The 10,263-nt window shown below is 39.2% G+C and overlaps 4 non-coding genes across 4 annotated transcripts; all 4 read right to left on the minus strand.

Annotated features, from left to right (window-relative positions):
* Positions 1-398: 398 nt before the first annotated feature.
* On the minus strand, positions 399-471 carry TRNAR-UCG (transfer RNA arginine (anticodon UCG)). Its single transcript has one exon. It is a non-coding gene; the product is annotated as a tRNA-Arg (tRNA).
* A 1,748-nt stretch (positions 472-2,219) lies between these two features.
* TRNAR-UCG (transfer RNA arginine (anticodon UCG)) lies at positions 2,220-2,293 on the minus strand. The gene has a single exon. It is a non-coding gene; the product is annotated as a tRNA-Arg (tRNA).
* Positions 2,294-5,871: 3,578 nt separating this feature from the next.
* On the minus strand, positions 5,872-5,944 carry TRNAQ-UUG (transfer RNA glutamine (anticodon UUG)). The gene has a single exon. It is a non-coding gene; the product is annotated as a tRNA-Gln (tRNA).
* A 3,578-nt stretch (positions 5,945-9,522) lies between these two features.
* TRNAQ-UUG (transfer RNA glutamine (anticodon UUG)) lies at positions 9,523-9,595 on the minus strand. Its single transcript has one exon. It is a non-coding gene; the product is annotated as a tRNA-Gln (tRNA).
* Positions 9,596-10,263: the final 668 nt, after the last annotated feature.

The raw sequence follows: 10,263 nt of genomic DNA on the forward strand, positions 1-10,263 counted from the left end.
AGGCAGCAATTGTGTCAATCCTTTATGATTCTTCTCTAGTACTATACTTTTTCTGAGGGACAATTTGCATTATTCCTGGAGAAAATCATAGAGCTTCTATCCATGCATAGTTTCTGCTTTCTGCACGCACACACTCCCTGCACTGAATCTACCCACAGTTCTGTTCAGAATGATTGTGCCATGTCATATTGTTGTATACGTATTGCATATCCAAGACATTTATGAAGAGGTACTTTGGTATGGCAGAAAGACAGAAAAGTAGCAATGCTGAAGGCATAACGTGACTGATTGTGCAGTTTGCATTGGGCTTTCTTAATGAGTGAGAGTGAAAGGAGTATTGTAAGAGTGTGTTTCCAGTTTGTATGTAAAGATAAGTTGGGTGCTGTGAGAAAAAGACTCAACCATGAAGGGACTCGAACCCTCAATCTTCTGATCCGAAGTCAGACGCCTTTACCATTAGGCCACATGGTCACTGACTGCAATGTGTTTGGGTGTTTAGGGTTAGGTGGTATGAATGGATGTGGAACATATCAATTACAGGTGCGCAGGACAGGATCCCATACCGTTCTTCATCTTCTTTCCATCAAAGGAGTTTTTTCAAATAATATCTAGATAATTTCCAAAGTTTCATATCTTATGCTGTGCTTTTTTGCCGTTAATCCTCCTTTCTTCTTTTATTGAATACTCTGTTTTATGCTGCAATGGTATTTTTGGATTATTTGAAAAGAGAATGAAACTGCTTTGACAGTAGTTCAGACTTCCCATTTCTTGATTTGCTAATTTGCTCCCTGAATTAGCTTATACAAGTGACATGAACAGGGCCTTGACCTAAGCACGTACCTGAAAGCCTGTCACCACCTCTAGAAATAAAATTCACAGCAGCTCAAACATTCATTTTGAAAGAGAATATTTCAAGTGAGTCCAAGTTTAATTTCAATAAAGAAAGCTGTATAAAATGACAAGCTGCATATTTGGGTAACCAGCATGACTCTTTTCAGTGAAGAAGTGGAATGGTTCTGTTGCAATATACTATCACCCTGGCAATCTGCTACGAGGAAGAGTAAACAATATGATTAGGTTTCAGCAAAAAGGTATTAGTTCAGGTTGTGCACCTCAGATAGACTTAAACTTACACACCCTGGTCTGTGAGAGTAGTGCCCTATCCATTGCGGCATTGAGGGTAATCTGCAAGACAGAGTTCCAAAATCATCCTTTCATCTCAGTTCATGGCCACATACAGTATTTCTGCAGTCATTCGTTTCACTTTTCTGTCTTTAATTAAACTGACCATTTTAAACCTCCGGCTCCCACCACTTCAATCTTACAGTTTTTGTGCTATCATAGGGCCATGGAACTTTTGGCAAGTGGACAGAAGCAGTCAGAGAACCACATCACAATACATACTCATTTGCCTGATACCTTTCACAACAAACTGCTCTTGGAAAAAGACGTTAACCGGTCCTTGCTCTCAGACAGACACAGAAAGCCTATCACCACCTCTATGAACATATTTCAATCAAACCAATATATATCATTCAACAATTATGCCTCTGTATCAATATAACTACAACTAGAGACAGAAAGGAATTTAAAAAACAATCTGCCCATTTGAATAACCAGCATAGTTTTAAGGACGTACAAATTGGAATGTGACAATTTCAGAGTTCCTCATTCATAAGAAGTCTGTGAAATAGTATCTCAGAAAGATCTCAAGTTTATAGCAAAAATGGTTGTAAGGGTGATTTTTACCACACAATTGCAACTAGGTGCCTCAATCTGCAAGAGACCAGTCCTTGACAGATTACACAACTGGGGCAACAGCAAAGGCAGCAATTGTGTCAATCCTTTGATTCTTCTCTAGTACTATACTTTTTCTGAGGGACAATTTGCATTATTCCTGGAGAAAATCATAGAGCTTCTACCCATGCATAGTTTCTGCTTTCTGCACGCACACACTCCCTGCACTGAATCTACCCACAGTTCTGTTCAGAATGATTGTGCCATGTCATATTGTTGTATACGTATTGCATATCCATGGCATTTATGAAGAGGTACTTTGGTATGGCAGAAAGACAGAAAAGTAGCAATGCTGAAGGCATAACGTGACTGATTGTGCAGTTTGCATTGGGCTTTCTTAATGAGTGAGAGTGAAAGGAGTATTGTAAGCGTGTGTTTCCAGTTTGTATGTAAAGATAAGTTGTGTGCTGTGAGAAAAAGACTCAACCATGAAGGGACTCGAACCCTCAATCTTCTGATCCGAAGTCAGACGCCTTATCCATTAGGCCACATGGTGACTGACTGCAACATGTTTGGGTGTTTAGGGTTAGGTGGTATGAATGGATGTGGAACATATCAATTACAGGTGCGCAGGACAGGATCCCATACCGTTCTTCATCTTCTTTCCATCAAAGGAGTTTTTTCAAACAATATCTAGATAATTTCCAAAGTTTCATATCTTATGATGTGCTTTTTTGCTGTTAATCCTCCTTTCTTCTTTTATTGAATACTCTGTTTTATGCTGCAATGGTATTTTTGGATTATTTGAAAAGAAAATGAAACTGCTTTCACAGTAGTTCAGACTTCCCATTTCTTGACTTGCTAATTTGCTCCCTGAATTAGCTTCTACAAGTGACATGAACAGGGCCTTGACCTAAGCACGTACCTGAAAGCCTGTCACCACCTCTAGAAATAAAAGTCACAGCAGCTCAAAACATTCATTTTGAAAGAGAATATTTCAAGTGAGTCCAAGTTTAATTTCAATAAAGAAAGCTGTATAAAATTACACGCTGCTCATTTGGGTAACCAGCATGACACTTTTCAGTGAAGAAGTGGAATGGTTCTGTTGCAATATACTATCACCCTGGCAAGCTGCTACGAGGAAGAGTAAACAATATGATTAGGTTTCAGCAAAAATGTATTAGTTCAGGGTGTGCACCTCAGATAGACTTAAACTTACACACCCTGGTCTGTGAGAGTAGTGCCCTATCTATTGCGGCATTGAGGGTAATCTGCAAGACAGAGTTCTAAAATCATCCTTTCATCTCAGTTCATGGCCACATACAGTATTTCTGCAGTCATTCGTTTCACTTTTCTGTCTTTAATTAAACTGACCATTTTAAACCTCCGGCACCCACCACTTCAATCTTACCATTTTTGTGCAATCATAGGGCCTTGGAACTTTTGGCAAGTGGACAGAAGCAGTCAGAGAACCACATCACAATACATACTCCGTTGCCTGATACCTTTCACAATAAACTGCTCTTGGAAAAAGACGTTAACCGGTCCTTGCTCTCAGACAGACACAGAAAGCCTATCACCACCTCTACGAACATATTTCAATCAAACCAATATATATCATTCAACAATTATGCCTATGTATCAATATAACTACAACTTGAGACAGAAAGGAATTTAAAAAACAATCTGCCCATTTGAATAACCAGCATAGTTTTAAGGACGTACAAATTGGAATATGACAATTTCAGAGTTCCTCATTCATAAGAAGTCTGTGAGATAGTATCTCAGAAAGATCTCAAGTTTATAGCAAAAATGGTTGTAAGGGTGATTTTTACCACACAATTGCAACTAGGTGCCTCAATCTGCAAGAGACCAGTCCTTGACAGATTACACAACTGGGGCAACAGCAAAGGCAGCAATTGTGTCAATCCTTTATGATTCTTCTCTAGTACTATACTTTTTCTGAGGGACAATTTGCATTATTCCTGGAGAAAATCATAGAGCTTCTATCCATGCATAGTTTCTGCTTTCTGCACGCACACACTCCCTGCACTGAATCTACCCACAGTTCTGTTCAGAATGATTGTGCCATGTCATATTGTTGTATACGTATTGCATATCCAAGGCATTTATGAAGAGGTACTTTGGTATGGCAGAAAGACAGAAAAGTAGCAATGCTGAAGGCATAACGTGACTGATTGTGCAGTTTGCATTGGGCTTTCTTAATGAGTGAGAGTGAAAGGAGTATTGTAAGAGTGTGTTTCCAGTTTGTATGTAAAGATAAGTTGGGTGCTGTGAGAAAAAGACTCAACCATGAAGGGACTCAAAACCTCAATGTTCTGAGCCAAGGTCAGACGCCTTATCCATTAGGCCACATGGTCACTGACTGCCATATGTTTGGGTGTTTAGGGTTAGGTGGTATGAATGGATGTGGAACATATCAATTACAGGTGCGCAGGACAGGATCCCATACCCTTCTTCATCTTCTTTCCATCAAAGGAGTTTTTTCAAACAATATCTAGATAATTTCCAAAGTTTCATATCTTATGCTGTGCTTTTTTGCCGTTAATCCTCCTTTCTTCTTTTATTGAATACTCTGTTTTATGCTGCAATGGTATTTTTGGATTATTTGAAAAGAGAATGAAACTGCTTTGACAGTAGTTCAGACTTCCCATTTCTTGACTTGCTAATTTGCTCCCTGAATTAGCTTATACAAGTGACATGAACAGGGCCTTGACCTAAGCACGTACCTGAAAGCCTGTCACCACCTCTAGATATAAAATTCACAGCAGCTCAAAGCATTCATTTTGAAATAGAATATTTCAAGTGAGTCCAAGGTTAATTTCAATAAAGAAAGTTGTATAAAATGACACGCTGCACATTTGGGTAACCAGCATGACTCTTTTCAGTGAAGAAGTGGAATGATTCTGTTGCAATATACTATCACCCTGGCAAGCTGCTACGAGGAAGAGTAAACAGTATCATTAGGTTTCAGCAAAAATGTATTAGTTCAGGGTGTGCACCTCAGATAGACTTAAACTTACACACCCTGGTCGGTGAGAGTAGTGCCCTATCCATTGCGGCATTGAGGGTAATCTGCAAGACAGAGTTCCAAAATCATCCTTTCATCTCAGTTCATGGCCACATACAGTATTTCTGCAGTCATTCGTTTCACTTTTCTGTCTTTAATTAAACTGACCATTTTAAACCTCCGGCACCCACCACTTCAATCTTACTGTTTTTGTGCTATCATAGGGCCTTGGAACTTTTGGCAAGTGGACAGAAGCAGTCAGAGAACCACATCACAATACATACTCCTTTGCCTGATACCTTTCACAACAAACTGCTCTTGGAAAAAGACGTTAACCGGTCCTTGCTCTCAGACAGACACAGAAAGCCTATCACCACCTCTACGAACATATTTCAATCAAACCAATATATATCATTCAACAATTATGCCTCTGTATCAATATAACTACAACTCGAGACAGAAAGGAATTTAACAAACAATCTGCCCATTTGAATAACCAGCAGAGTTTTTAAGGACGTACAAATTGGAATGTGAGAATTTCAGAGTTCCTCATTCATAAGAAGTCTGTGAGATAGTATCTCAGAAAGATCTCAAGTTTATAGCAAAAATGGTTGTAAGGGTGATTTTTACCACACAATTGCAACTAGGTGCCTCAATCTGCAAGAGACCAGTCCTTGACAGATTACACAACTGGGGCATCAGCAAAGGCAGCAATTGTGTCAATCCTTTACGATTCTTCTCTAGTACTATACTTTTTCTGAGGGACAATTTGCATTAATCCTGGAGAAAATCATAGAGCCTCTACCCATGCATAGTTTCTGCTTTCTGCACGCACACACTCCCTGCACTGATTCTACCCACAGTTCTGTTCAGAATGATTGTGCCATGTCATATTGTTGTATACGTATTGCATATCCGTGGCATTTATGAAGAGGTACTTTGGTAAGGCAGAAAGACAGAAAAGTAGCAATGCTGAAGGCATAACGTGACTGATTGTGCAGTTTGCATTGGGCTTTCTTAATGAGTGAGAGTGAAAGGAGTATTGTAAGAGTGTATTTCCAGTTTGTATGTAAAGATAAGTTGGGTGCTGTGAGAATAAGACTCAACCATGAAGGGACTCGAACCCACAATCTTCTGATCCAAAGTCAGACGCCTTATCCATTAGGCCACATGGTCACTGACTGCTATATGTTTGGGTGTTTAGGGTTAGGTGGTATGAATGGATGTGGAACATATCAATTACAGGGGCGCAGGACAGGATCCCATACCGTTCTTCATCTTCTTTCCATCAAAGGAGTTTTTTCAAACAATATCTAGATAATTTCCAAAGTTTCATATCTTATGATGTGCTTTTTTGCCGTTAATCCTCCTTTCTTCTTTTATTGAATACTCTGTTTTATGCTGCAATGGTATTTTTGGATTATTTGAAAAGAGAATGAAACTGCTTTGACAGCAGTTCAGACTTCCCATTTTTTGATTTGCTAATTTGCTCCCTGAATTAGCTTATACAAGTGACATGAACAGGGCCTTGACCTAAGCACGTACCTGAAAGCCTGTCACCACCTCTAGAAATAAAATTCACAGCAGCTCAAAACATTCATTTTGAAAGAGAATATTTCAAGTGAGTCCAAGTTTAATTTCAATAAAGAAAGCTGTATAAAATGACACGCTGCACATTTGGGTAACCAGTATGACTCTTTTCAGTGAAGAAGTGGAATGGTTCTGTTGCAATATACTATCACCCTGGCAAGCTGCTACGAGGAAGAGCAAACAATATGATTAGGTTTCAGCAAAAATGTATTAGTTCAGGGTGTGCACCTCAGATAGACTTAAACTTACACACCCTGGTCTGTGAGAGTAGTGCCCTATCCATTGCGGCATTGAGGGTAATCTGCAAGACAGAGTTCCAAAATCATCCTTTCATCTCAGTTCATGGCCACATACAGTATTTCTGCAGTCATTCATTTCACTTTTCTGTCTTTAATTAAACTGACCATTTTAAACCTCCGGCACCCACCACTTCAATCTTACAGTTTTTGTGCCATCATAGGGCCTTGGAACTTTTGGCAAGTGGACAGAAGCAGTCAGAGAACCACATCACAATACATACTCCTTTGCCTGATACCTTTCACAACAAACTGCTCTTGGAAAAAGACGTTAACCGGTCCTTGCTCTCAGACAGACACAGAAAGCCTATCACCACCTCTACGAACATATTTCAATCAAACCAATATATATCATTCAACAATTATGCCTCTGTATCAATATAACTACAACTCGAGACAGAAAGGAATTTAAAAAACAATCTGCCCATTTGAATAACCAGCAGAGTTTTAAGGACGTACAAATTGGAATGTGAGAATTTCAGAGTTCCTCATTCATAAGAAGTCTGTGAGATAGTATCTCAGAAAGATCTCAAGTTTATAGCAAAAATGGTTGTAAGGGTGATTTTTACCACACAATTGCAACTAGGTGCCTCAATCTGCAAGAGACCAGTCCTTGACAGATTACACAACTGGGGCATCAGCAAAGGCAGCAATTGTGTCAATCCTTTATGATTCTTCTCTAGTACTATACTTTTTCTGAGGGTCAATTTGCATTATTCCTGGAGAAAATCATAGAGCCTCTACCCATGCATAGTTTCTGCTTTCTGCACGCACACACTCCCTGCACTGAATCTACCCACAGTTCTGTTCAGAATGATTGTGCCATGTCATATTGTTGTATACGTATTGCATATCCGTGGCATTTATGAAGAGGTACTTTGGTATGGCAGAAAGACAGAAAAGTAGCAATGCTGAAGGCATAACGTGACTGATTGTGCAGTTTGCATTGGGCTTTCTTAATGAGTGAGAGTGAAAGGAGTATTGTAAGAGTGTATTTCCAGTTTGTATGTAAAGATAAGTTGGGTGCTGTGAGAAAAAGACTCAACCATGAAGGGACTCGAACCCACAATGTTCTGATCCAAAGTCAGACTCCTTATCCATTAGGCCACATGGTCACTGACTGCTATATGTTTGGGTGTTTAGGGTTAGGTGGTATGAATGGATGTGGAACATATCAATTACAGGGGCGCAGGACAGGATCCCATACCGTTCTTCATCTTCTTTCCATCAAAGGACTTTTTTCAAACAATATCTAGATAATTTCCAAAGTTTCATATCTTATGATGTGCTTTTTTGCCGTTAATCCTCCTTTCTTTTTTTATTGAATACTCTGTTTTATGCTGCAATGGTATTTTTGGATTATTTGAAAAGAGAATGAAACTGCTTTGACAGTAGTTCAGACTTCCCATTTCTTGACTTGCTATTTTGCTTCCTGAATTAGTTTATACAAGTGACATGAACAGGGCCTTGACCTAAGCACGTACCTGAAAGCCTATCACCACCTCTAGAAATAAAATTCACAGCAGCTCAAAACATTCATTTTGAAAGAGAATATTTCAAGTGAGTCCAAGTTTAATTTCAATAAAGAAAGCTGTATAAAATGACACGCTGAACATTTGGGTAACCAGTATGACTCTTTTCAGTGAAGAAGTGGAATGGTTCTGTTGCAATATACTATCACCCTGGCAAGCTGCTACGAGGAAGAGTAAACAATATGATTAGGTTTCAGCAAAAATGTATTAGTTCTGGGTGTGCACCTCAGATAGACTTAAACTTACACACCCTGGTCTGTGAGAGTAGTTCCCTATCCATTGCGGCATTGAGGGTAAATCTGCAAGACAGAGTTCCAAAATCATCCTTTCATCTCAGTTCATGGCCACATACAGTATTTCTGCAGTCATTCGTTTCACTTTTCTGTCTTTAATTAAACTGACCATTTTAAACCTCCGGCACCCACCACTTCAATCTTACCGTTTTTGTGCTATCATAGGCTCTTGGAACTTTTGGCAAGTGGACAGAAGCAGTCAGAGAACCACATCACAATACATACTCCTTTGCCTGATACCTTTCACAACAAACTGCTCTTGGAAAAAGACGTTAACCCGTCCTTGCTCTCAGACAGACAAAGAAAGCCTATCACCACCTCTACGAACATATTTCAATCAAACCAATATATATCATTCAACAATTATGCCTCTGTATCAATATAACTACAACTTGAGACAGAAAGGAATTTAAAAAACAATCTGCCCATTTGAATAACCAGCAGAGTTTTAAGGACGTACAAATTGGAATGTGACAATTTCAGAGTTCCTCATTCATAAGAAGTCTGTGAGATAGTATCTCAGAAAGATCTCAAGTTTATAGCAAAAATGGTTGTAAGGGTGATTTTTACCACACAATTGCAACTAGGTGACTCAATCTGCAAGAGACCAGTCCTTGACAGATTACACAACTGGGGCAACAGCAAAGGCAGCAATTGTGTCAATCCTTTATGATTCTTCTCTAGTACTATACTTTTTCTGAGGGACAATTTGCATTATTCCTGGAGAAAATCATAGAGCTTCTACCCATGCATAGTTTCTGCTTTCTGCACGCACACACTCCCTGCACTGAATCTACCCACAGTTCTGTTCAGAATGATTGTGCCATGTCTTATTGTTGTATACGTATTGCATATCCGTGGCATTTATGAAGAGGTACTTTGGTATGGCAGAAAGACAGAAAAGTAGCAATGCTGAAGGCATAACGTGACTGATTGTGCAGTTTGCATTGGGCTTTCTTAATGAGTGAGAGTGAAAGGAGTATTGTAAGAGTGTATTTCCAGTTTGTATGTAAAGATAAGTTGGGTGCTGTGAGAAAAAGACTCAACCATGAAGGGACTCGAACCCACAATCTTCTGATCCAAAGTCAGACGCCTTATCCATTAGGCCACATGGTCACTGACTGCTATATGTTTGGGTGTTTAGGGTTAGGTGGTATGAATGGATGTGGAACATATCAATTACAGGGGCGCAGGACAGGATCCCATACCGTTCTTCATCTTCTTTCCATCAAAGGACTTTTTTCAAACAATATCTAGATAATTTCCAAAGTTTCATATCTTATGATGTGCTTTTTTGCCGTTAATCCTCCTTTCTTTTTTTATTGAATACTCTGTTTTATGCTGCAATGGTATTTTTGGATTATTTGAAAAGAGAATGAAACTGCTTTGACAGTAGTTCAGACTTCCCATTTCTTGACTTGCTAATTTGCTTCCTGAATTAGTTTATACAAGTGACATGAACAGGGCCTTGACCTAAGCACGTACCTGAAAGCCTATCACCACCTCTAGAAATAAAATTCACAGCAGCTCAAAACATTCATTTTGAAAGAGAATATTTCAAGTGAGTCCAAGTTTAATTTCAATAAAGAAAGCTGTATAAAATGACACGCTGCACATTTGGGTAACCAGTATGACTCTTTTCAGTGAAGAAGTGGAATGGTTCTGTTGCAATATACTATCTGTTGGAAAATGGGTTATTGGTAGGGCAGGTAGGTACCTACACCTAGCAACAAGCCACAAACCTCCACAAAAGTACAGTTAGGTCTCAGTAAATTAATCCCAGC

Source organism: Pleurodeles waltl, chromosome 4_1 (assembly GCF_031143425.1).
Source record: "Pleurodeles waltl isolate 20211129_DDA chromosome 4_1, aPleWal1.hap1.20221129, whole genome shotgun sequence".
Classification (NCBI taxonomy): Eukaryota; Metazoa; Chordata; class Amphibia; order Caudata; family Salamandridae; genus Pleurodeles; species Pleurodeles waltl.